Genomic DNA, 25,265 nt, shown 5'->3' with positions numbered 1-25,265 from the left:
ATTCTTACTGAACGTAGACTAGGCCCATTCTAAGTATGAAATGTATGATTTGATGGACATGGAACCCCTGAAGCTCTGCTTTGCTTCTGTGAGAAGCTGGGTCAGAAGAAATGAATTTTATTTCTGTCTTAGTCTGTTAGGGCTGCTATGACAAATAATCACAGACTGGGCAGCTCATCAACAAAAAATGTATTACTCACAGTTCTGGAGTCTGGGGAGTCCATGATCAATGTTTTGGTGAAGGCTCTGCCTGTGCATGGCCAGCACCTTCTTGCTGTGACCTAACATGGCAGGAGGGGATATACATCCCTACCCCATTCACGAGGGCTCCACCCACATGGCCTGAGAATCTCCCAAGCATCCCACCTCCTAATACCAACAATTTTGAGGGCTGAAATTTCAACATGATTTTTGGCAGGGAGAACATTCAGACATAGTGATTTCTTACATAGTCTTCCCCCCATCCTCATTCATGAAGGAGAATTTCAAGGTTTGATGAAATCTTCAATTTGAATCTCTAATATTCCCACGTTATAGCCAGATGCCTCTGCCTTGACTACCTGCAGCAATTATGCTCCTTATATAACTCAATTTGGGGACAATTTAATAGTTACAAAAGTTTTTATTTTGAATCTAGATCTGTCTTATCATGTCTTCTGCAATTTATTTATAGTTCTCTCCTGTGAAGCCAGTTGAAACAAGTCTAATCTTTCACTCCTATGGCAACCCTATATTTAAAGATAGTTTTATCCTAAGGCCTCTTTTCATTAGACTGAACTGTCAAAGCTCCCCACACTGTTCTCCATTACTATTATGGTGACCTTACAATGAACACGCTTCATACATTGAGTACGAAGTTTCCAAAAAACCAAACTCCGTACTCAATGTATGAGCAGTACAGAATGGGATAGGGCCCAAGAGGATGTGGCAGTCTCCTCTGTTTTGGGCATAATCCTTTTAAGGTAATCCAGGATTCAAATATGTTGGCAGCCATACCTTACTTGACTCATAATGAGTTTATAGTAATCTATGATCTCTACATTTTTTTTTTCACACATGCTACTATTAACAGATGTATCCTGCACTTTTTTTTTTGACTAGTGGCAGGACTAAACATTGCTCATGTGAAATTTTATCTTTTTAGGTTTTACCCAACATTCTAGCTTTTTGGTGGCACATTTTTTTCCTTGCAACCAATTTATGTTATTACTAGTACTAGAGGTCCTATGCACAAAATTCATACAAGAGTAGGCCCTCGCAGCCCCGACTTTGTCTGGAAGGACATCAGGATGGTCATCCCATTGTTCAGCCATTTGCTTGATTTGCATATTATGCATTTATTATTATACATTAGTTGGTATGGCAAAATCATACCAGGGATCAGTAGATTAATAGTCTTGGCTATGAAATATTGAAAAATAACAGTTACACTGCCAATTCGTTGGTAAACATTTACTGGTTTGGTAACCATGCCACTATGTGGCTATCATCCACGGTATCCATGTAATGTGTTTGGTTTCATTGTCTCCATTTGAATTTCCCAACAATCTTTCAAATGTATAAGAAAAAATATATAATATCCTAAGGATGTGCTTTAAATTCCACAGGCAGAGTTCAAACAGTATGTGACCTACAAGCTCAGAAGTGGGTGGTTGTTGAAATCTCCTCAGAAGTGGTGGAATTTGAGCCAGGCAAGCTTGGAAGGTTGCCTGGAGTTGGGTGAGATGGAGAGAGGGAGAGCATGCATTTGAGAGGGTAATGAAGTCTAGGTTGATGAGGTAGGAAGTGCAGTGTCTCATTAGGTGATGGTATATAGAAGAACTTCCAGGACCAAAGCTTGTATATAGGAGAGTGTTGATGAGATCAGCAATGTGGATGGGTGTACCTTGTGTGATGCTAATATTAGTCAGTATTCTTAATAGGAGGAACCATTCTCTGGACAAAGTAATTCCCTCATGCTTATAAGTGAAGAGGATGAAGGTTCCAGCATATTAGCTTTCTCCAGATTTCTCTCCACCAGTTTCCATTACACTCCATCACAAACATGAAGTTTGCAAGCAGTTGTACCTCCCAGAATACTGTTTACAAAATATCCGGTTTTCTCTTTATAGTAAGATGACCTTGGATTTCTTTTGGGAGGCTTGCTCATTTCTCATTGCATATGGTTTCTCCAGTGCTCCTTTTTAACATGGCCCACCTGTTTATTGGCCTTTCTGGCCTTTCTTTGGGAACATTTTTGAAGTTCATATGTTTAAATAGCCTTTAAACATATATTTGAGCATATGGTTCATTTTGAGGCAATAAGCTGACGCTCACTTTTCTTGTCCTGTCTTTTGTGGCCTGTGTGGCAAAAACATCTGTTCTGACAATGGAAGAAACCATAAAGTAATAACTCCTCATTAAGTTACCAGCACAATAATGTAATGCTCTCAACATCCGTCTCCATGGGTGATGGCTGTCTGCAGTGATCCTTCAGCTTCTCTCTGCATTGGCTCTTTCTTCCTCTTAGTAGAGTCTCGTGAAAAGCAATTTCTCGTGGACTTGTATTTTACTAATGACCTATTTCATAAGCGAAAGGGCGGAACGCGAAGGGCATCAATGATCACAAATATCTACATCTGGCAGACGATTGAAAGAAAAACCGATCATAGCTGCCTTTGACAATTAATGTTATTAAAACATTCAATGTGGAATTTTCTACTTTAAATATAAACACTTGAAAGCAATGGTCAGAATGAGCAGAAGCTTAAATTGAAACCATGTTGGTTTGTAGGTAATAGAATGCTAGGGACAAACACTGCCCTTAATATAAAAGCATTCTTTACCCCCAAATTACCCATCTGGCCTTGTTTGTGCCACTGGAACTGGATTAGGTTTTTTTTTTTCTCCTCTTTTTTTCAGGAAACCAGGAAGTAAGAAGAACCCATTTTATCTCTTACCGAGTGGTTCATTTTCTGCCCATGCCTTTGAGTAACTCAGTTTATTAAAATGTTAACTCAGTGCTACTCCATCCATATTCCTGTCTTTTGGCGTGTGCTACAGTCTAACATCTGATTGACCCAGATGGGGAATGATAGAGTCAATATGCAATGGGAAATCTCAAGAAACAAATATGGTGGGTATCAAGTCATTGTTTGGCTCTCGGATTGTTAGCTGAAGCTCAGAATGTTCCCCCCTGGCAGTCCCTCAGTCTGCATTTGTTGTGTCAGCATACTATAATTTACCTGCTGAAACAGTAGCTGGTTCTAATTCTCTTAATGTGCCCAGGAGCCTCTGTGCCACTCACTAGTAAAAATGCCATGTGTCATTATAGGAGATCTAACATTCACTCACAGCTCTTCTGTTCGCTCCTCCTCATGGGTCTCTGTTATTGAACTCAGCAGAAAGATAAAAAATAAAATAAAATGGATTGTCTGGCAGCCATATCTTCCCATTCTGCCCAGAGCTCTTTGCCAGGGAAATCCCCTTGTTCTTCAAGAGCTATCTGGAGCCCAACATTCTGCATGGACCTCTTCTGCTAGAAGTAGTTAGAATAGATAAGGAACGTCTCTGGCCAGGTTCTAACAGAAGCCTCAAGTGAGAAAATCTTGTGTCAGGCCAATCCCTTTTTCTCACCTCTTGGTACCTTCTTAGACTCAAATCTTTGAGTTGGAAAGTTACCTTCTTTCCCCTCTAATATTTCTCTGAATCCATTTTAATACTCTCAGGTTATACAGTGAACCTGTTCTGCTGACCTGTGTACCCTGTATTTTTTCTCTCTGCACTCTTTTGTAAAGGCAGTCATGACATTATTCCCTCAAACCTTCCCCACTTTGCACATAATAGAAGAATGTAAAGTATCTCCCTTCCCTCTTCACTGATCAGGAAGATCCTTGTGGCAGGAATTGGCATTGACAGACGAGGATTAAAACCAAGCCCTGAGTAGCAAGACATACTGCTCTTGCCTACCCGAGCAGTTAATGTTTTTTTTGCTTCAGTCTGATGGAGTTCCTTGTTAACTGACATCTGACATCAGTGTGTCTCAAAGTGTGGTCCCAGAATATTGATTGAAGAAGTAAATAATGAGAAATGCAATGCAATTTAGAGAATAAAGCCTAAAACATCTTCAAAGAAAAGAAGTTTCATTTGGGTTATTTTATACCTATTTGTATTCATTCTGCATATGTAAAAAAATGGAAACTATGTTTTTTTTTTAATTCAAGGACTTGTAATTTCCTTCATCATTATAAAGAACCCTGGCCATCAAAAAATTTAGAATGTACCTCTCCACTATATACAGGATTGTGGGTAGCATCACTTATCACACCAAATACCTTGTTCTTTCTTCTTTAAATTTGAGTTGCCTGGATGTGGGGGGGTGGGGGGGAAGTAGTAGTTCATGCCCTATTGGCAATTTTCAGAGTTCAACACCTTTTTTCAAAAAATTCAAGGTGCTTCTAATTGAGAATGATGCAATAGTATAATGGCAGGTCCCTCAGAACGTAAATGAGAAATAACAGTCTTCAGATTTTCTGGTTGTTGATGCTTGATTTCTCAGTTTTGCTAGTGATAGTCTTTTTTTTTTTTTTTTTTTTACAGATGTCCTTCAAAAATATTGGTAATTCTAATAATTAATGGCTAGAGAAGTCTTCTAGGACATTAAATGTCCAAACATTTGGTTCCTGACATACAAGAATTCCCATTTAAAGTCGAGAGTGGCATAACCACTAAGTTCCTTGATCCCCTATTGTCTCAAAAAACCCTCATGTTGGTCCTCATTTCTGGGCATGTGCTTTTTCCCCGAAGGGATCGGACTATGCCTAGGTGTTTGTTATTCTTGGAGGCATATGACATATAGCTACAGAGAACAGGAACAAAATGCATTAGTCTACTCTAGGGGACTTAAGAAATGATGGACCAGGAAGGTCAGTGTGAGCTAAATTTAGTATTCTAAAAATGGCAAGGTTCCACCCAAGGAAACTAGGATCAGTCAACACGTCCAAGAGGCATGAGAAAATCTGGAATTAGGAGGTGAAATTAGGAGCCAAGTGGAATCCAAAAAGCCAGGAACAAAGCTGGCAGTAAAGTGAAGGGCCCGAGTGATGCTGTAAATAGAGTTCGTGCCTTATTGAAGAGCAGCCACATGGAATTATGACCTTTAATAATGTCATAAAGGTATACAGATCAGAGAAGTCTTCCAGGAAAGTGATCTTGGTGGGATATAATTATTCTAGTGGAAATGGCAGAAAGCTATTGCAAAAATCTAGGCTAACAATGATGGGGTGTCTTGGACTGGAGAATGGAAGGCCTGAGTGGGGAGTAGTTTGACATTAGCTATAGTCTGAGATGACAGGATTTACTGATGTACATGAAGGGGGATGGATAGTAATGGGGTCTCCATTAACTGAGACTCGAAAGACTCAGGGAGAATATTTAAAATATGGGATAGGAATTGGGAGTTTGGTTTTGGATATAAGTTTAAAATGTTTGAAAAACATCCAAGGGGAGATATTTCTTTCAGCAGGAGGCACAACAAACCACGGCTGTGGTAGTTGTTATTTTTCATCATTTCATCATTTGACACAAATCCATGGAAGTTGGAACTTGCTAACTTCTGTCTCAGATGACAGAATCCTTGCCCACCAAAAGCCGCTCACACTTAGGTTTCTCATTCCACATAAACACTCAAATATGCATTCTACTTGGTTCTCACTCCCATCTATTGGTTTTGTCATCCTGTGGCATCTTAACTTAAGCAAAGGACAAGTTTAGGAAGCTCAAAGTCCTATATCTATTGCCAATTTTCTGGGCCCATTCATTTACTAAATATGTTTATTAAGTGCCTACTTTGGGGGGTCAAAATCAAGTCCCCATTGCCCATAGTGGTGACCTCAATAATGACCCTTGTATTGGTGTGTCCTTTCCTGTTCTACTCTCCTTATTCCTCACTCTCATTTAAGGGAATCTTTATCTCAGGCTCTGCTTTTGGACAAATAAATGATGCTGTTCAAATAACAGGCAGCAATGAATTAGAATAAACTGTTGAAGCCATGATGGACATCCTTGTTGTCTGGATGTGTCAGGAAGCGTGTTATTTGGAGGCCCCCACTCCGGTCTGCGGGAAGAGAAGAAAGGAGAATGTTGTGGACAGGGGTGGGCAGCACTGGGTATTATCAGGCAGGCTCCCATTCACATCCTCTGTCAGCCTCACACTTTATTTTCTGATTTCAGAATGGGAAGGCTCATTCTGGCGGCCATGGCCTTGGACCCTGGCAGGCATGGGATTGGAGCCCTAGAGTTCTGCTCCAGAAACTCGCAACCACCACCAGAGTCTTAAGTTCTCCTGGGAGGCTCTACATTTGCTGCCTGCTGTTCTGGCCTCCACAGTTCTGTTTCTGCAGAGGTTATTGCATCTGGCTGTGCCCCCAGGACAGGTGCTATTGCACTAAGACTCTGAAGATGGGGGGCAGTGAGGCGGCAAGAAGTATTGATTGGGATTTGGTTGATAGGTGGTGTAAGCCTGACTGCTTAAGAAGGAGTCCTGGAGGAAGGGCCTCAGGACCCAGGGTATCCAAGTGTTTCTCATTCCAGGGCTCCCCAGCCAGCCCCTCAGATCTCCAGAGATCCCACAAAAAGGAGCTTGGAGCATCCTTAGTGAAGAGTGGTCAGAGCGCCCTCAGCCTTGAAATCACTGTACTTTGGGCCTCCTCTGACAGTCAGCACATCCCAACCCATTCTCTCCATGCCCCTTCATCAGGACTGGTGATTACTACCCTCCCTGTCCCTCCACGTTAAGCCACGTAGAGCATCAGGGCTCCTGTTTGCCTTCCTGGGAAGCCCACTCTCCATACTCCTTCCCCGCCACACCAGGCCTTAGCCCAGCTAGCTCAGCAGTCACTCCTGTTGTTCCAAGAGAAGAACATTTCCTCAAAGAGGGGCTGGGTGAACCCCGGGTCAACTCTCCCATGGCCAGGTGCTGGGTGGAAAGAGAGAGCAGCTCCTTCTGGACAGCTGTGCTCAGCATGGTAGCCCTAGTACCTTAGCACCAGCCAGAGCCTGTGTGCTCATGAGGGTACCTTGTGTTCTGGGAGAAAGGGCTGGATTTCTTTTGATCCAAGTTTTGCAGAGAAAGGCATTTCTTTGAATGGGAAAGGCACCCAGGTCTAGTTGTGAGAATTTCTACTGAGTCATAGTTCCATAGTCTGGGATCAGGGGACCTCAAGTCTTTGTTTTGGAATCTGGATGTATACCTTGGAAATGTAGGTGCCCTGTGGGCTATGGAGATTGAGTTTCTGTGAGTCTGTGTCTTGGGTGGGTGTGTGTGTGGGGGGTGGGGGCGCGCGCCTAGATTTCCGCTTTTGCATGTGGGCCCAGACGATGGCAGCACTGGGTGCCCTGCTGCTTTAGCTATCCAAGGCAGAAGGCAGGGGAGATATACTGGAATCTTCATTTTCTTCCTTCCTTTTCTTACCTCACTTCTCTACATCCTAGCAGTATTGGCATCACCTCCCAACTAATTCTTTTCTAATCCTTTTCTCAGATCCCCTTGTTTTGGGAAATCCAATCTCAGACAGTCCTCAATGAATGAATGAATAAATGCCCAAGTATTTATACCCAAATAGTACTTACTGTCTGGAAGGCACCAGGAGTTTACCACCTTGATTTATAGTGTCATAGTGTTTCTCCCTACATTACATAGCTCGTCAGGATGCCTTTTATTTTATTCTATTCATCACAAGGAAAAGAGAGAATAACATATATTGTATGTGGTGTTTAAATGATGACCACAGTAAGACTCATTGCATACTCGTTAATTCCAGCATTTGAATAAGTTGTTGGAGGGTGTTTTAGATATAGTCCTAAGCTCTGTTGAACAGGATGCTGATGGAGGTATCTCTGGGTGAAGGTCAAAAGGAAATAGAAAGTACCATTCGATTCAGAATAGTTCAGAATCTTCCATAAACAAAGAACACCATCCCAAGCAAAGGGAAACCAGGAAGTGATATGAGGAGAAGGAATTTGTTTACCCTCATTCCAACCACACAGGAATTTATTTTAATCAAAGCGAAACCATGGGTAAGTCAACATGGCTGGGCAAGGCCCCCAGAGTGTGAGGAATTAGATCCTAACTAAGAGACTATAAATCAGAGGAATTTGAGTACATTTTTTTTATCTTTGTAGAAGTTGTTTAATGTTTCTCAGAAGAGTCTGGGTTTCCCTTTAACTCTTCTTTTTGAAATTCAAAAGAACATTTTTTTTTTTTTTGGATGTAACATATCAAATGGAGTTTCACAAAACTCAGATTTAAACTTCAGCACCAAATTTCTGTTAGGTCACCCAGTGTATTAGCATGATCAACACCGAGGATATGAATGATCCCCATCATTTTGTTTCCTCTTGGTAACCTTGTGGTACAAAGAGAGCAGTGGGCTTCAAGCCAGTCTCTTAATTTCCTTCCTGTTTAGAAAGGAAACTAAACACCTAACATCCGCAGTAGCCAGTGGTTCACAGTGGGACTGTGGACCACAAGGGTGTGTATGTTCTTGCTGTCTTGTGGGAGCAGTGAAGTAGGGTTTCTGACTTTTTATGAGAAACCAGGAATCTGTATTTTCATTGCGGTTATCCAATTGCAATATTTAAAAATCGCTGTGTGTGTGTGTGTGTGTGTGTGTGTGTGTGTGTGTGTGGGCGGGGGGGGGGAGTGCATGTTAAAGTTTGAGAAGCATTATTTGAGTTTGCCTATTGAGGGGGAAAAATCAGATTCTTCACACCTGTAGCATCTGTGATTTAAAATCTACTTATATGGAGAAGAAAGGGAATAGTCCAAACGTCATAGACATCCAATAGTAAGAGCCAGCAAAAAACTTTAAAGTGGCCTACTAGGTGTACCAGTTAATAATGCAGATTTTTTCCAATAGGTGGAGTTACACCTATGTTGATATATATGTGATTTGATATATATGCTATTTTGTTGTATTGAAAGCAAGCTTCAAAACTTCATGTGTCAAATTTGCTGAAGGTGTTAACATCATAGATCTTTTTACACTTGAAAATGTCTAATTTCGTGCCAAAAAAAGAGCATTTGTGGAAAGTTTTAATTCACTACTTTGTTTTGAAGAAAAGTGCTGCTGAAAGTTAGCATATACTTCGAGAAGGGTATGGTAAATATGCTCCATCTCAAGACACTTGTGAACACTGGTTGAAATGCTTTAAAAGTGATGATTTTGATGTGAAAGACAATTTTGATTTGAAAGATGATTTTGATGTGAACGTCCAGGTCAACTGAAAAAGTTTGAAGACCAACAATTACAAGCATTATTGGATGAAAATACTTGTCAAACTCAAAAACAACTTGCAGAAATATTAAATGTTGCTTAGCATACAATTTCTGATTATTTACAAGCAATGGGAAAGATTTTAAAGGAAGGAAAATAGGTGCCTCATCAACTGAATGAAAGACAAATGGAAAACAGAAAAGTCATCAGTAAAATGTTGCTGCAATAACACAAAAGTCTTTTTTGCATTGAATTGTGACTGGCAATGAAAAGTGGATTTATTTTGAGAATCTCAAATGCACAAAATCATGGGTTGATCCAGGTCAACCATCAACATCCACTACAAGGCCAAATCATTTTGGAAAGAAGGCAATACTCTGTGTTTGGTGGGATCAGGAAGGTGTGGTGTATTATGAGCTTCTAAAACCAGGTGAAACTGTAAATACTGATTACTACCTACAACAAATAATCAATTTGAATCATGCTTTGATCGTGAAAAGACCAGAATGGGCCAGAAGACATGGCAATGTAATTTTGCTTTATGTTGATGCACCATCACACACTTCAAAACCAGTTAAAGATACATTAAAAGATCTTGCCTGGGAAGTATTAACCCACCCGCCATATTCACCAGACCTTGCTCCTTCAGAACACCACTTTCTGAGCAGTACTTCAAAATGTATGAAGAAGTGGAAAATTTGGTCTCTGAATGGTTTGCCTCAAAACAAGAAAAGTTTTATTGAGACAGTATCCACAAATTACCTGAAAGATGGGGGAAATGTGTAGCTAGCTATGGACATTACTTTGAATAAAGCACTTTTGATGTTTCTCTTGAAATTACTAATAGCATGTTTTCTGTGATTACAAAATCCACCATTATTAACTAGTACACCTAGTAAAGTACTATTCTGTGTTTTGGTGTGCATAGTCAACTAGATAAGGTATGAGGTTAATGAAGGTAGATCATTTCACTATTTTCAGCCAGAGTTGTGTATTTCTGATAATGATAGATATTTTTTAATTGGGTTCACTAAAAATGTGTAATAAGAATTTATTATGTGTATACTGCTGTTCTGAGCACTGTACCCAAGATTGGGTAAAGTACAGTTTCTACCCTCAAAGCACTTGGAGTCTTAAAGACAAAATATGACAAAGGTAGTCAACAGAGGCATAAATAGAGTGAAAATTCATTATAAAAGGAAGACTTGGCCGAATGCCCAATAATTCATCTGTGTAATCATTCAACACAATATTGTACTTACATTTCTAATTTGTGTTTATTTGCTTAACATCTGTCTACACTCCTGCATTGAAAGCACTAGGCTTGCAGGGACTGATATTTATTGAATGATATGCCCATTGCTTACTTCCACATTTACATAAGCTCTGTTCCCAGGGAATGAAAATGTAAAAGAAATATTATAGGAAACAGCATGCTTGAGTCATTTCCTGTAATTTTGAGTCTCTCTTTCTCTAGAGAGAATGTACATGAAGTAAAGTTGAATGTTTTAAATAACTGTATTGAGATTTAACACATATCTCATACAATTCATTCATTTAAAGTGTATAATTCAATGACTTTTAGCATATTCAGAGTTGTGCATCTGTCACTACAATTAATTTTAAAATCTTTTTATTACCTCCAAAAGAAACCCTGCACTTCTTAGCTTTCACATACTACTTCAACCCCCAACTCTTCTATCTCTTAACCTCAGCCTTTGACAACCGCTAATCTACTTTCTTACTACAGATGTGTCTATCATGGACAATTAATTAAATGGAGTTCATACAATATGTGGAAATCTGTGATGGGCTTTTTAAATTTTAGCACAATGTTTGAAAACTTCAATAAAATTTATCTTCATTCTAGATTTCCTCAATTAGGAAAAAGAAACATAGGCAAGGGAAGATGTCAGAATATTATATATAAGTATTAATGACCACCATATTTTGAGCTGTATCAAGCTTTTGTTTATAAACTTGGAAACAGACACATTTGTTCTGTTTATCTCTCATTTGTTTTGAACTAAGTTTTTATTAGTGGGGCTTATGTGAGAACTAACTGGTTCTAGGAAAAATTGTAAAATGAATAAAGTTTATGCACTTTTTGAGCAGCACTTCAAAATGTATTTAATGTTGGCTGTTGTTATGTATCAATTTCCTAGGTTGTAAATTTGGTTTAAAATATTATAAAAACCTTACATGAAAGTTTGTAAAAGTAAAATGAGTTATCCCATGTAAATCACTTAAAACAGTATCTGACACTATTAGCCATTTTTACTTTCTCTAGTATAGATGACCAGTATCATATATAAGGTGTGGCCAGGTGTTACAATAGGATCATTATCAGAGGAGTCCCACTCTCAAATTTTATTCTTCTTGGACTTAATTCTCTTTCTTTCTAGCACACTCATAGTTGTCTTTATACAGTAGGTTTGAATTCACTACAATCCTTTAGAAAATTAGCTAATGCTATAGGCCATTACAGTTGACCTAAATTTCTTAGTGTACTTGAGCCAATATTGATGACCTCCTTCTCTTTGGACAAATATCTATAGTACTGCATATAACCCATACTTTATATTTGCCTTGGTCACATCCAAGCCACAGTTGAACTTCTTTCTGATAGAAATGGGAGTTTCTGATTCATGTTTTCATTCATTCATTTATTCAACAAACTCTTATTAAGAATCTATGATGTAAAAAAACTACTTTTAAAACATTGTATAACATTTGGCTCCCTTCTTCAAGGTTGTTAAAAAAAAAGAATAGCCTTATAAAAAAACTCACTTGGATATAAGGCAGAATGGAGTATTGTAGCTCTCTCAGGAAGATGGAAACTATGCGTTGTTGAAAATAAAAGGAGCAATGTGGGAGAAGTTGGAACCAGGAACTGGGGAGAACTTCAGGAGCAGACTCAGAGAACAGAGAGTCATTAGAAAGGGACAGCAGAATGCTCTGAGGATGACCAATAGCTGTTTTTATTATGGTTAAACTCTGTGAAATCTCAAGAAATACAAGTGTATCTCATCAAATGAGCAGGGCACAGAGATGGGTTGATGAGGAGAAGGTCTTCATTTGGGGTTCCAAGCAGGCTAAGTATCTGCTCACATTAAAGAGATATAGCAGTACTTCTTTAAGAGATCTACCCAAAGAACTGAGTTTGGCTTCAGGTCTGTATATTATGAGCAAAACAGGAAAATCAAGCATGGACCTCAAGACATAGACCCAAGATTATGCCTTGATTGTAGGGACAAAACAGAAGATTTAGTTATTAAACTTGAAGCAGCAAATTTTATCTGATATTTAATTCCAAGCATTTGTATAGAATATCATATCCCCACGAAGGTCCCAGAATCTGGAGTGGGACTAGCCTGTGGCTTGGGACCTGGTCAGCCTCAGCTAGGAGGGGAAAGGAGTGCTGGAGGGGTGAGACTTGGTAATTATAATGAGTCTCTTTACTTGTTTCTAGTTCCCCGTCTGTTAGCTCTTATATTCACTGTCTGGCAAGAAGGTTGTACTTTTGGATTAAGTTCTTTTGAATCTTATCTGAATTCTCTTTGCTCAGGTTTCCAAATTGCTCTGGGTGACATCTGCCTGTCACCAGTAAAACCAAAAGGACAGCAAGGTAGATTGCCTTGCATGGGGCAGACAGGTAATTGCAGCTTTAATTTTGTTTTGTTTTTAGAAGGATCCAGGTGTCCAACTTCTTTATCTCACAAAAGAACCTTAATAAATGTGGGAGTGTTGGCAGACAAGATGGCCCAGTGGGCAGTCTGCCCATCAGATGTGTTAGCCTTCTGCTATTCCAATAGGACTTCCCATGGAAGCATCACACATCAGGAATTCTCTGCTGGTCCAAGCAGTTCAACAGCTTCCAAGCTAGGAGCACAATTAGAGACACGGAGACCTCTAAGCAGCCAAGAGATACATTTCACCTTGGAAATTCAGATCTCAACAGAGTGCTCATTCCATGTGAACATAAATCATTCGCCTGAAAGGCCTTGCTTGTGAAACCAAATTCCCTGGAACTGGAATCTCTTGGCTAGTTGGTGGGTATGTCTCTGACTTTGAAAAATTGATCGCTTAAGAAATTGTGCGTATATAGACTATAAGCTGGATTTTCTAGAATCTGGGTTTAATTGTCTTCCCTTTCAAAACTACCTGCTTTGCTGCCCATATGCACAGAATGGAGTCAGATGTGGGAAAAGTAGGGCTTACTCATAACTCTAATAGGTCAAGGCTTGAGTCCAGGATGAGCAGCGGCCTCAGGAGCCTGGTGAGGATCGACAGCACCTTGAAGTACTAGTGGGTCTAAGGAAATCAATGAGGGGTGAGAATGAGGGGCATTTTGCAGAAGGAAAAGCCCGAGGCCTCAGAAGTGGGAATTCAGAATAAGAAAATGGTATATGTATGTTTTCTATGGGGACTGGATGGAGCATGTGGGTAGAACTATAGTTCCTAGAAACATGGGGGTGGGGGTGGGTGTAAAAGACAGGAGACACCAATCAACTCTGGAACTCAGATATGGGGCTAGAATTGTGGGTCGCAATGGAAGGGGATAGTCTAGAAAGGAATAAAGACCAGCGACCAGAAGTGATTACAATTAGGGACCCAAGGATCTCAATATAACTGTTCTTCCATTCTTTAGGTCCCAGGGCAGTGTCACTTCAGCTGTCTTCTGAGTCACCAGAAGGTACTATCTTTTACAGGCAAAAAGAAATTGTGAAAAAAAGGACCTCTTGAACTTAGAGGAAGCAGCTAGATCCAATTATGGATTCTTGCAGAATAGCCTCAAACCTGGATTCTAGCAAGTGTGTTTATTTCCTGGACTTTGGAAACAAGTTGGCTCAGACCTGAGATGTGGCAGAGTCGGGGAGAAGGGGCTCAGGGAAAATGACCTGAGAGAAAAACTTTCTTGGATTAGGAAGATTTCCCCTTTCCCTGGCCTCCTGCCTACTAGAATAATCAAGTGGAAGTTCCTTTGACAGAGTGGAAATGGTTGGCGGTGGGCCTGTTCTGGAAGGGACAACTGGATCTAGTCCTGGACAAGTCAGAGGACTCTCGGAAATTAGATACAACTGGTGAAGGAAATGTTTCTAGGATGTGAGCTTCACCAAGGGCCTCCTAGTGCAGCCCCAGTGAGAACAAAAGATGAGGAATCCAAGAATGAAAACAACCAACTGGGGATCAGTCGGCAAGGGCTCCGAAAAGCCAGTATTTGCTGGTTTGGAGGATGTGGTTAGGCTCCAGAAAGGACTGGCACAGGATTTCAACACTCAGAGGAGGGAAACCTGCAAAAACTGGGGACAAAGCATAGCTGATTTTCCATGTTTTTATGGGGACAGGTCTCTGAAGGCTTCCTTGATTCTAGCAATATCTGCCTGTTGGCAACGTAGTGCACATTATTGCATTGTTGGGTATCTTGCTCCATTAGTGCCTATGTTTATCAAACATTTATCTGGTCAGGTAGGTACAATATAGTCTTCTTTGACAGTGAGGGGAGGCAGCAGATATAATTTTGTGTACACTTTGTCCTAGAAGCTGAAACTGGGGTTCTGTTGTGCTCTTCTGGCAAGTTCTTAGGCACCCCACTCCACTTCATTCAACTTGATTCAACTACACTCCATGTTATGCCATTCCAATTTATTTAGCTTCTATTCAGGCTGCAGCTGTGCTAATGGAGTGGTGCAGAAAGAGTTCCATAAAGTCTGTTTCATGGGGGACCAATCTTGTGAACTCCCCTTCAAAAAAAGTTCCATTTTATTCTCTCATGCAGAGTCATCATCTTCAAATGTGTTGAGAATTTGCAAAAATTGTTTAACCTGTGTTTCTGCAATATATTTAGCTATAGGAAAGCTTTTTTTTTGCCTTTTACTTACTTAGTGAGAGCCCATAGAATTATTTGAGGGGAACCATAGGATTAACACAACCTTGGTGGCTGGTTGAGATCTAGGGATGGCACCAAAATGTAAGTGTCCAGATAGACCAAAAAGGGAAAGCATTTTTAGTATAAGCTGGTGCCTCTGGGGCTTTATGGATAGTGAAATGCTGGGATAGGCCTTAACATATAAGTGGGCTTGGCTCCAGGACTTACTCAAGGAATGTCATTAAGGTTTTGGTCAGAAAACCTTCGAGGGAAAAGATGCATTTTTATTTTTTGGCTGTTGCTCAGCTTTAAATGTTAAGAATTACCAGTTGGCTAGTTTAATGGCTCTCATTTTTTTTTTTTTTAAATAAGAGACTCTATGTCAGAAGACATTCTCATGAGAACTCATGTCCATGGTTATACTCAAAAATTTTATATGAATCCTACCTCGGCATTCTAACTGTCTCTTATGCTCTGGACCAAATTCTTTGGCATTGAATGTTTTATAGTGTGATATGATGCGATACTGTTTGCAATATTTTTTATGTTTCTAAATGCACTACAACATTATGACCATTATTCTATTTCTCTTTCACTGACTTTCCCAATATTTCAAATTTTTAGTAATTACAGAAAAAAAGTAAACTTTCTATTCTATTCTTTATGACTTTCTTATAAACAAAATACACTCATGTTATCACTCTTAGTCTAGCTTGTGTTTCTATTTCTCTCTCCTTTCTTCCCTCCTTCCTTTATCTCTTATCTTATTTTCTTCTTCTTAAATGTTTATTCTTCCAAAAGGGCCTGAAAAATTGTTTTATTTAAGCTACTTAGTGTTTTTGCACCCCAAACAATGACTTCTTTTTCATTTTTTTTCTATTTTAAAAACAATTGTGTAAGATTTTTTCCTGCTCTCCTTTGAGGGACATAGGGTGAGTGGTATTATATCCATTTTACAGATAAAAAATTTAAGGGATAGAGAAAAATATTTATCTAAAAGCATGCTAGTGGTTTCTATGGCATTGAAGATTGCAGTGCAGTTAAATGGTCTCTTTTTCAGAGTTTTCTGCAGTATATAGAAGTTGCGATGCCTGGAGAATTTTCCATGGAGAATTTTGGAAATCTCAAAATCACAGGGTCAACCTGTCACCCAGAGATTCTTCAGTGTTGACCCTTGAGTGCAACTTGGACAACTGGGATTTTCTCCGTATGCTGAGGGTTGAGAACCTTCTTCCCAAAGCATATCCCATTGAGCTAACTTTATTTATCACAGCGAGGCAGCACATTGTCAAATTCACCTTCTTAAGAGCACGGCACCAGTTTGGCCACACAGATAAGAATGATCCCGGAAGATAGAGCTTAAAATCGGTCTTGTGAGAAGCAGATGATAACTGTCACCTGCCAAGGAAACAGGAGGACCCGACACTCTGATATATTTGGAGGTGACAAAAAAAAAATGACACTTTAAGTCAGTAGCTCTTCTAGGAAATATATCTAAATACCAGCCAGGAGATAGAGGACATTGGCCTATTACACACTGAGATTATGAGTACCTACTGCCATCCATATACCATTGTTACACAGTATAGTAAACATATCCACACTGTCTGAAGTTAACTGTATTATTTTATTCCACAATTTGGAGATAAAGAAGATAGGTTAAAGTATGGTTAACACTTGCAGTTACTTAAATGATGTGAATATGCTAAAAACAATTTGTGTGTGTGTATGCGTGTGTGTGTGCATGTGTGAGTGTGTGTGTGTGTGCACATGCGTGCGTGTGTTTTCATTTTATGAGAAAGAGGGCATTAAGTGTCCATTTGTCGTGTGGGTATTTTCCTTGGGCTGGAGCTGCAGTTAGTATACTTGATTCTCAGGACAGCAGGGAAGCAAATGTCGTTGTTCTGGTTACCATCACCTATTTCCTTTTATTTTGGTCACAGATAAGTGTGTGTGTGTTTTTTTTAATTTTTATTTTTTCCAGTTTTATTGAGATATGCTTTATATATGACCTTATATAAATTTAAAGTATACAACATAATAACTTGATATATGTATAAACTCCAAAGTGGTTACCACAATACAATTAGTTAACAACCATCAGCTCAAATAATAACAGTTTGGGGTGTGTGTGTGTGATGAGAATTTTTACAATCTACTCCCTTAGCATTTTTTCAAATAAACAATACGGTGTTGTTAACTATAGTTACCATGTTGTACATTATATTCCTAGAACTTCCAGAAGAGGGACCACACTAGGAACCTCATCTTCTTCACATAAAAGATGATGTGATTGTGAGGGAGTCAAGAAACTGTCCTCTCAGGAAAGAGGATTTTGCTGTGTTCTAACCCTTGGAGAATCAGCAATGAATGTGTGATGCTGAGCATTTGGGCCAGGGACAGGCTCAAGTGTTAAGTGCCTCTCTCAGTTTTCATTTCTCAAAATGGACTCTGAGGTAAAAATTTGGGTTCAAATAACGCGTTGGGAGTGGATGCCAGGAAGGATGTATGGGAGAGGAAGATAGGAGAGCCAATAAACGGTGTGTTCATGAGTGCACTATGAGACTGGGCAATTGGGTGTGCTCTTGCTAGGGACCCTCAACCAAGGGGCAAAGAAATTGGGTTATTTAAATCCCAAGTCTCATTTCTTATTTAACTCGAATGCAGAGATGCATGTGTGAACTTTAGATGTCTTCTAGGGTAGTTAGAAGGCAGCTGCTAAGGATGTCATTGGGAAGTCCGCAGGGCATTGAATCTAATTCTAAGATGTGCCTCTGATATGCTGGGCAGTCTGCTCAACTGGTTTGCTCATGCAGAGTTGAGGATGTTGGGAAAACCAGCTTGCAAATATTTGTACACTGCTGATAACTCCCATTATTATGATTTTGGCATAGGAGATTTTTATATGTTAATTTTAAACCCCCTTGAGCTTATTTAATATTTTAAAATTAGTTTGGGAGGCTATGGCATGCGTTGAGTGAGTGCTTGCATACTCGTATGTGTAAGTCTAGTTACTGAAGGAGGACCAGTTGTACATACCAATGCATCTATGTTATAACACACCATGCCTATTATGAGCATGCAAACTTACAAGAAAATGGTACAACATCTTGATTAGAAAATAGCTCTCTAGGCTGGCTGGCATGGCTCAGTGGTTGAGTGTCAACCTATGAACCAGAAGGTCATGTTTGATTCCCAGTCAGGCCATATGACTTTGTTGCAGGCTGAATCCGCAGTGTGGGGCATGCAGGAGGCAGCCTATCAATGATTCTCTCTCATCATTGATGTTTCTGTCTCTCTCTACCTTTTCCTTCCTCTGTGAAATCAATAAAAATATATTTAAAAAAGAGAAAATAGCCTTCTGTGCAATGTGATATGTTTAATATAATTTTTTTTGAAATAGATCTGAGATCAGTAGTTGCTGGATAGAAACCAATTACTTTTCTTGGGCCTTTTAAAAAACTGTTTCTTACTGAGTGGTCCATGTATTAAAATTAGGAACAGCAAAGTTGACCACACCAAATACTGAAATTTGAGGCCATTGGTAATGGTCATGAGGCATGAGAGTCGATGTAGGCAATGATGTTGAAGTCAGTCTCTCTTTCTCATGACCAAAGAGAGGGTAGACAACCCAGCAATGTATAATGTTGAAAGAAACAGTCCCATTAATCAGAGTGAGCATCTTAGAAATATTTTTGTGTCAAAACTGGGCAGAATTAAAAAAAATATGAGTGGAAAAGCAGAATGAATTAGCTATCAAAACCACTTTTTTCAAATGACCCATAGACAAAAAATGAACTCATCATTTTTCACTATTTGTCATCAAAGTCTTTCTGGTTTGGCAGGTTGGTGACCTAATGATTTTTAAATGGGGTTGGTATAAAGGCTACACATGTTTTCTTGCCACTTGGATGAATTTTCTGTGGGCTTGGAGGGAGGCTAGTCTTGAAGAAATACATAATTCCAATAGCCAGTATTGTTTGAATATATTAAAATATATGTGGCATCATTGTTATTTTAGGCTTTTATATTTCTCTTTATCTCTATGTTTCTCTCTATTTATATAAAAAATAAGAATATATATAGGGAGTAGACATTTAAAATGCATATACATACTGTGTCAGTAAAAATCTAGTAAGGAAAGCAAAAACCATTCCAGTTATTTTAACAGAGAAAATTTAATATATGGAATTTATTAAACAGATATTAGAATACTAAAATTTGCTAAATAAATAACAGATGTGTAAGCAGTTACTATTTCTTAGGTTAAGAAGGAGCTGGGATTATCAGAAGCTTGGAGTGGGGAACCTGATCTGAGGGGATGCAGTGAGACTATTTCTTGGAATATGGGGCAAAAATACGTATGTAAAACTATAGGATTGGAGACTGTACTCAAAAGCCAGTGCTAGGGGGATGCTCACCAAAACAATAAGCCAATAGGAAGAGGCATGACTTTCTAGTCTCTTCTCACCTTTCAGTCTTCCTCTAGAGCCTCTTACTTTACAGCCTAGCAGAGAGCAGATGGCAACACAGAAATAAGGTCTGTAGAGTTCCAGCCCCAGCATCCAAATCAGTGTTTAGGGTGGACTTGGAGATGAAACAATAGTAGCTTAATGGCCACCATGCATGTGTATTGGATTGAATCATGTGATGTTGCTAATGTTCAATAAAAATATTTTTAATCTACAAAAAGGGCAGTTTCATATGGTTCATACTAATACAGGCATATACATACTATATTATATATGATTAAAATATATTTCATGTGTTCATAAACTTCCACCACACCTTATAAATGTATACATACATACATACATACATACATACATACATAATCAAATAGATTTTTAAGGTGCAAGGTTTCGTTTCCACACTTAAGTATGTCAAAGGAAGCTGGTACCATTCTCTAAATGAGAGAGAACATACACACACACACTAGAGGCCTGATTCATGCACCAGTGGGGTCCCTTGGACTGGCCTGCAGGATTGGGCCAAAAACTGGCTCTTTGACATCCCCACGGGGTCCCGGATTGTGAGAAGGCACAGGCCAGGTCAAGGGACCCCACTGGTGCATGATCAAGGTTGGGGAGGGATTTGGAAGGTTGGCCAGCCAGGGAGGGACCACGGGAGAGCTCCAGGGCATGTCTAGTGCCGATTAGCTTAGTCCCAATTAGCCATACCCCTGCAGCAAGCTAACCTACTAGTTGGAGTATCTGCCCCCTGGTGGTCAGTGCACACCATAGAGAGCGGTTGAGTGGCCTTAGAATATCATTAGCATATTACACTTTGATTGGTTGAATGGCTGACCAGTTGACCAGACAGTTAGCATATTAGGCTTATATTATATAGTATATATAGTATATATATGTGTATATATTATATACAACCACATATATATATAATGTGGTTGACTCTTTTTTTCCCCCTGAGACTCACTAGAGTGTTTAAATCAAACCTATATTTATAGTTTCTAAAATGTTGATCCATAGACCACTTTCTTGTTACACATATGTACCAACAAAAGCAGAAGGCAGAGAATCACTGCCATCCCTACAAAAGAAATGGCTCCTTTTATAACATTCTTTAAAAATATACAGTATACAGTTTTTGAGCCTCACCAAAGGTGGAAATGTAATAAATACACTGGCTTAGTTCCCCTGTCTGTTCAGCAAGGCCCACCAACTACCTGTTATAAGCCCTCTCCTTTTTGGATTTTTCCAGAGCTTTGCCCATTGTTTTCTTGTTCTCCCCTTGACATTTGGTTTCTGACTGTCCACTTGCCCTTTGGTTTATGATTCAGTCCTACAAAGGAGAGGTGGAACCATTCCATGGGGCACTCATCATTATCACAGCCGATCATTTCAGTACATGGGCTCGTTCTGAATGGGAACGTCTGGGATGGGAAGGTCTGCAGGGGATGCTTCCCTCTGCTTTGGCCTTGGAGCGTTTCTTCTTCTTGGAGGCCTTTGCTATCTTCTCCTCAGGCATTCCTGAGGTGATCTCATTGTTGTAGTGATTATTGCCTGCATTCTCCAGATTTTCAGATTTGTTATTGGGCTTTTCTGATTGTGTGATTGTCTTGTTCTTGGATTTATCCTGGCCAACTTTGCCACTGTGACCAGTGGTATCATTGACCTTTTGCTGTGCCTCAAAGAGTTCCATGTGGTTGTCCACCTGCCTGGTCCTGTTTTCCACCAGCTCCACCATCTGACTCACAATCAGGATCTTCTCCTCGCCCAGCTCCTGGCTCCAGATCAAGGCTCTCTGAATGCAATGCAGCATTCTCCTCTTCTGGTTGCTGTCTGTCTCCCATTTAAACTTTTCATAATACTCATCTAGTTCCTTCAGGATTTGTTTTCCCCGTTACTCATGGCTGCTAGCCTGTCCCACGGGACCCTGGGGCCTGGGTGGGAGACATAAGCTTCATCCTCGGTGGAGGCAGGAAGGCAGCTAACCAGCCTTCCCCCGGCCCTGGAGTGCCACCATTACTCTACATGGTTGACTCTTGAACAACATGGGTTTGAATGGCACAGGTTCGCTTACATGCAGATTTTTTTCCAATAAATATACAGTTTGCCCTCCATATCTCCAGGTTATGCATCCATGGGTTTAACTAACAGCACATCAAAAACAGTATTTTCAATCTGTTATTGAAAGAAGGTTAACTCTATGTGGAGGGTTAACTATATGTGTTGATGTATGCCATTTTATTAAAAGGACTTGAGCATTTGTGGATTTTGTTATCTGTGGGACGTCCTACAACCATTCCCCTGCAGATATTGAAGTATGACTGTAGTTAACGTTTTTGAGGGTCAAACGCTATACAGTGATTTTTTTTTAAAAAATTTTTACTGTCCAGAGGCTGGCACCTCTAACCTCCACATTGTTCAGGGGTCAACTGTATATAAATTCTCCATCTATCAATAGGTGCATTTTTCCTGGGCCTCTATGACAATTGCACTGACATGATTTTGTATGATGGCTTTTGCCACCGCAGTGTTTTCTCATCATGGATACTTCATTGATTCATCATCCTGCTGCCTTGATTGTGACTCAAATCAAGAGTCCACAGTGAGCATGTTCCAGACACTAAGAGACACCTCCGTATCTATTGGGTCGGCAACTACGTAATTGCGGGTTTCACACGTATATGGCTTCAGTTGAATTTTTAGGTTTGCAGACGTAGTACAAATGTAAAACACATTTTGTATTTGATAGTTGGCTATTCAGCTGTTAATCAGTAAAAAAAGTTTTTTGATCTGTTTTGTAGTTTTTGTTTGGCGTTCGTTGAAAAATGGAAAATCAAAAGGAACATTTTCGTCATATTTTGCTTTTTTATTTCCGCAAGGGAAAAACGCATCACAATCTCATAAAAAGTTATGTGCTGTTTATGGTGACGAAGCCTTAAAAGAACGGCAGTGTCAAAATTGGTTTGCCAAATTTCGTTCTGGTGATTTTTCACTCAAAGATGAAAGACGCTCTGGTCGTCCAGTTGAAGTTGATGACGCCCTAATCAAAGCAATAATCAATTCGGACTGTCACAGTACAACACGTGAGATTGCAGAGAAGCTTCATGTATCACATACATGCATTGAAAATCACTTAAAACAACTTGGCTATGTTCAAAAACTCGATACATGGGTTCCTCACGAACTGAAAGAATCACAGTTAACGCAACGCATTAGCAGCTGCGATTTGCTAAAGAAAGGTAATGAAAATGATCCATTTTTAAAACGACTGATAACTGGCGATGAAAAATGCGTTGTTTACAACAATATCAAGCGGAAAAGATCGTGGAGCAGGCCAGGTGAACCAACTCAAACAACATCAAAAGCTGATATTCATCAAAAGAAGGTTTTGTTATCAGTTTGGTGGGATTACAAAGGAATTGTCTACTTTGAACTCTTACCACCCAACCGAACGATCAATTCTGATATCTACATTGAACAACTAACGAAATTAAACAATGCAGTTGAAGAAAAGTGGCCCGAATTGACAAATCGAAAAGGTGTTGTATTCCATCATGACAATGCAAGGCCACACACATCTTTGGTCACTCGGCAAAAATTAACGGAGCTTGGTTGGGATGTTTTGCCACATCCACCATATAGTCCTGACCTTGCACCATCTGATTACTTTTTGTTTCGATCTTTACAAAACTCCTTGAATGGTAAAAATTTCAATAATGATGATGATGTCAAATCGTACCTGATTCAGTTTTTTGCTAATAAAAAACAGAAGTTTTTTTAACGTGGGATTATGATGCTGCCTGAAAGATGGCAAAAGGTCATTGATCAAAATGGGCAATACATTAAAGAATAAAGTTATTTAGTTCCATGAAAAAATTGTCTTTGATTTTCTTTAAAAAATCCGCAATTACTTAGCTGCCGACCCAATAGATGAGGAAACACAGGCGTTACAAATAATTCCTTTAAGGACTGGAATCCCCTTGCAATATTTGTCATGGTTTAGTGTAGAGGTTCTGTCTCTTAGAAAGGCGGCTGTGTGTTTGGTGAGCTGTACACTTTCGGGCTGGGCTCTCCTAGTCTAAAAGGAGTTTTCTTTAAGCGGAGTGATTCAGAGGCTGTTGAGTAAGTCATTAGTAAAGGCACATGGTGTGCTCATGACATGTGAACGTTTCTTGAGCACTTGTCAATGGCTATTGTGCTTTTCCTGAGGGCCCTGGTGCAAACTCCTGTCTTGTTTACTTGATTTCCATCACTTTAAATAGAATGAGAGGAGAGAGAGAGTGAGGCCTGGCAGAGCTAGACAAGGGTATGGGGCCGTGAATCTAAAAGATCTCTGAAGTCTTTGTGCAGCTCCCATGTGCAATTCATTTCAGGGAATTCCGCAGACAGCTTTCCCAAAGTAGGCATTTCCTTTAGCACAACCCACGATCCTTTTCTAGCCCCTGGGGCCCCGAAGTCCCCTCTTTCCTCTGACAAACCAATGCCACAATTTCAAAGTGATTCAGCCGGCGTCCCAGCAATGCCTTCTAATTCTGCCTCTTTCACAATAGCAGGGAATAGAGGAAACTGACAAATGGGCTATTTTTGAACCAGAAGCTGGCCCAACTGTCAGGCGTAATAGCAGCCGACTAATGTTTGTGGGATAGCCCGCTATGAAAGATGACTTTATAATTGCCCTCCAGATCCCAGGGATAACAGTGGATGTTGAAATCGGCATAACCCTCTTAGGCTTTTCAAATCCGACCTCCAGAGGCCCAACAGACTGCCGGCAGAGCTTGCACCTGGCTGTTCGGATGGCCGCTATCTCCCCTGTTTGCCCACATGTGTCCTAGGCATTTTGTTTACCCCTCACATGGTTTGTGTCCTATTAATATGTGGTGGCCTCTTTACAGAGGGACATGCTATTACCTTGACTGCTTATAAGATCCTTTTGTATCTAATCCTCTCAGCATTTTTTTTCTCTTTCCATCTGTCAGTGGGCTTTTCTGCCCAGGGGTCAGCACATCAACACTTCACTCTTCCTCCCCTGAAGACAGCTCCTGTTTCTGAAGTCCCTTTCTGGGGAAGCCTGTTGGAGCGATTTGCACAGGACCAGAAGAGCTGAAGGAAAATAACCCCACAAAACCACTGCATTCATTTAATTGATACCCTAATGAGGATTCAATTGAAACGGGGATCTTCCCTGGACCATAGTTTCACATTATTTCAAGAGCACTTGCTATGGACTTGGACTTTAGTACAAAGTTAAGGTGAATTTTGGAAACCCATTTTTTGTAGGGAAGATGGAATGTTCTGAATTAAGTAATGGTGTCTTCTCACATTTGCTTCTTCTGTTAAACATGTGGGTATTGTGTGATGTTTCTAATCTGGAGGCAAAGTGCACGGAAAAAAAATAGGTTTCTAGCTTTTTTTTTTTTTTTTTTTTTTTTTTTTAAATAATTCTCAAACCCTTTCACTATTCCCATGCAGTTGAATTTCTTGCATTTTCTCAATCAGGTAGTTACTAAGGGGGAGCTGGGGTAATGCTGTCATTGACTCCAATCAGCAGGCAGGGTGGGAGGTGATTTATGGGAGTGACCTTCAATGATAAGATGAGCAAGTCCCTATTTGTGCTCTTGAACATTCCTTAGCTTAATGTCACAAATAATGGAACAAGGTTGATGTGGCTTGCAG

The 25,265-nt window shown here is 39.9% G+C and overlaps 1 pseudogene across 1 annotated transcript; it reads right to left on the bottom strand.

Moving 5' to 3' along the window:
* Positions 1-20,805: 20,805 nt before the first annotated feature.
* Positions 20,806-21,480, bottom strand: LOC311624884 (inhibitor of growth protein 1-like; annotated as a pseudogene). Its single transcript has one exon. The product of its transcript is annotated as an inhibitor of growth protein 1-like (transcript).
* Between the last annotated feature and the right edge of the window lie 3,785 nt (positions 21,481-25,265).

The sequence above is a fragment of the Pipistrellus hanaki genome (genome assembly GCF_964339955.1).
Source record: "Pipistrellus hanaki genome assembly, chromosome: 6".
NCBI classification, from domain to species: Eukaryota; Metazoa; Chordata; class Mammalia; order Chiroptera; family Vespertilionidae; genus Pipistrellus; species Pipistrellus hanaki.
Note: the sequence above shows the minus strand (reverse complement) of the source record. Positions and strands in the feature narration are given on the sequence as shown.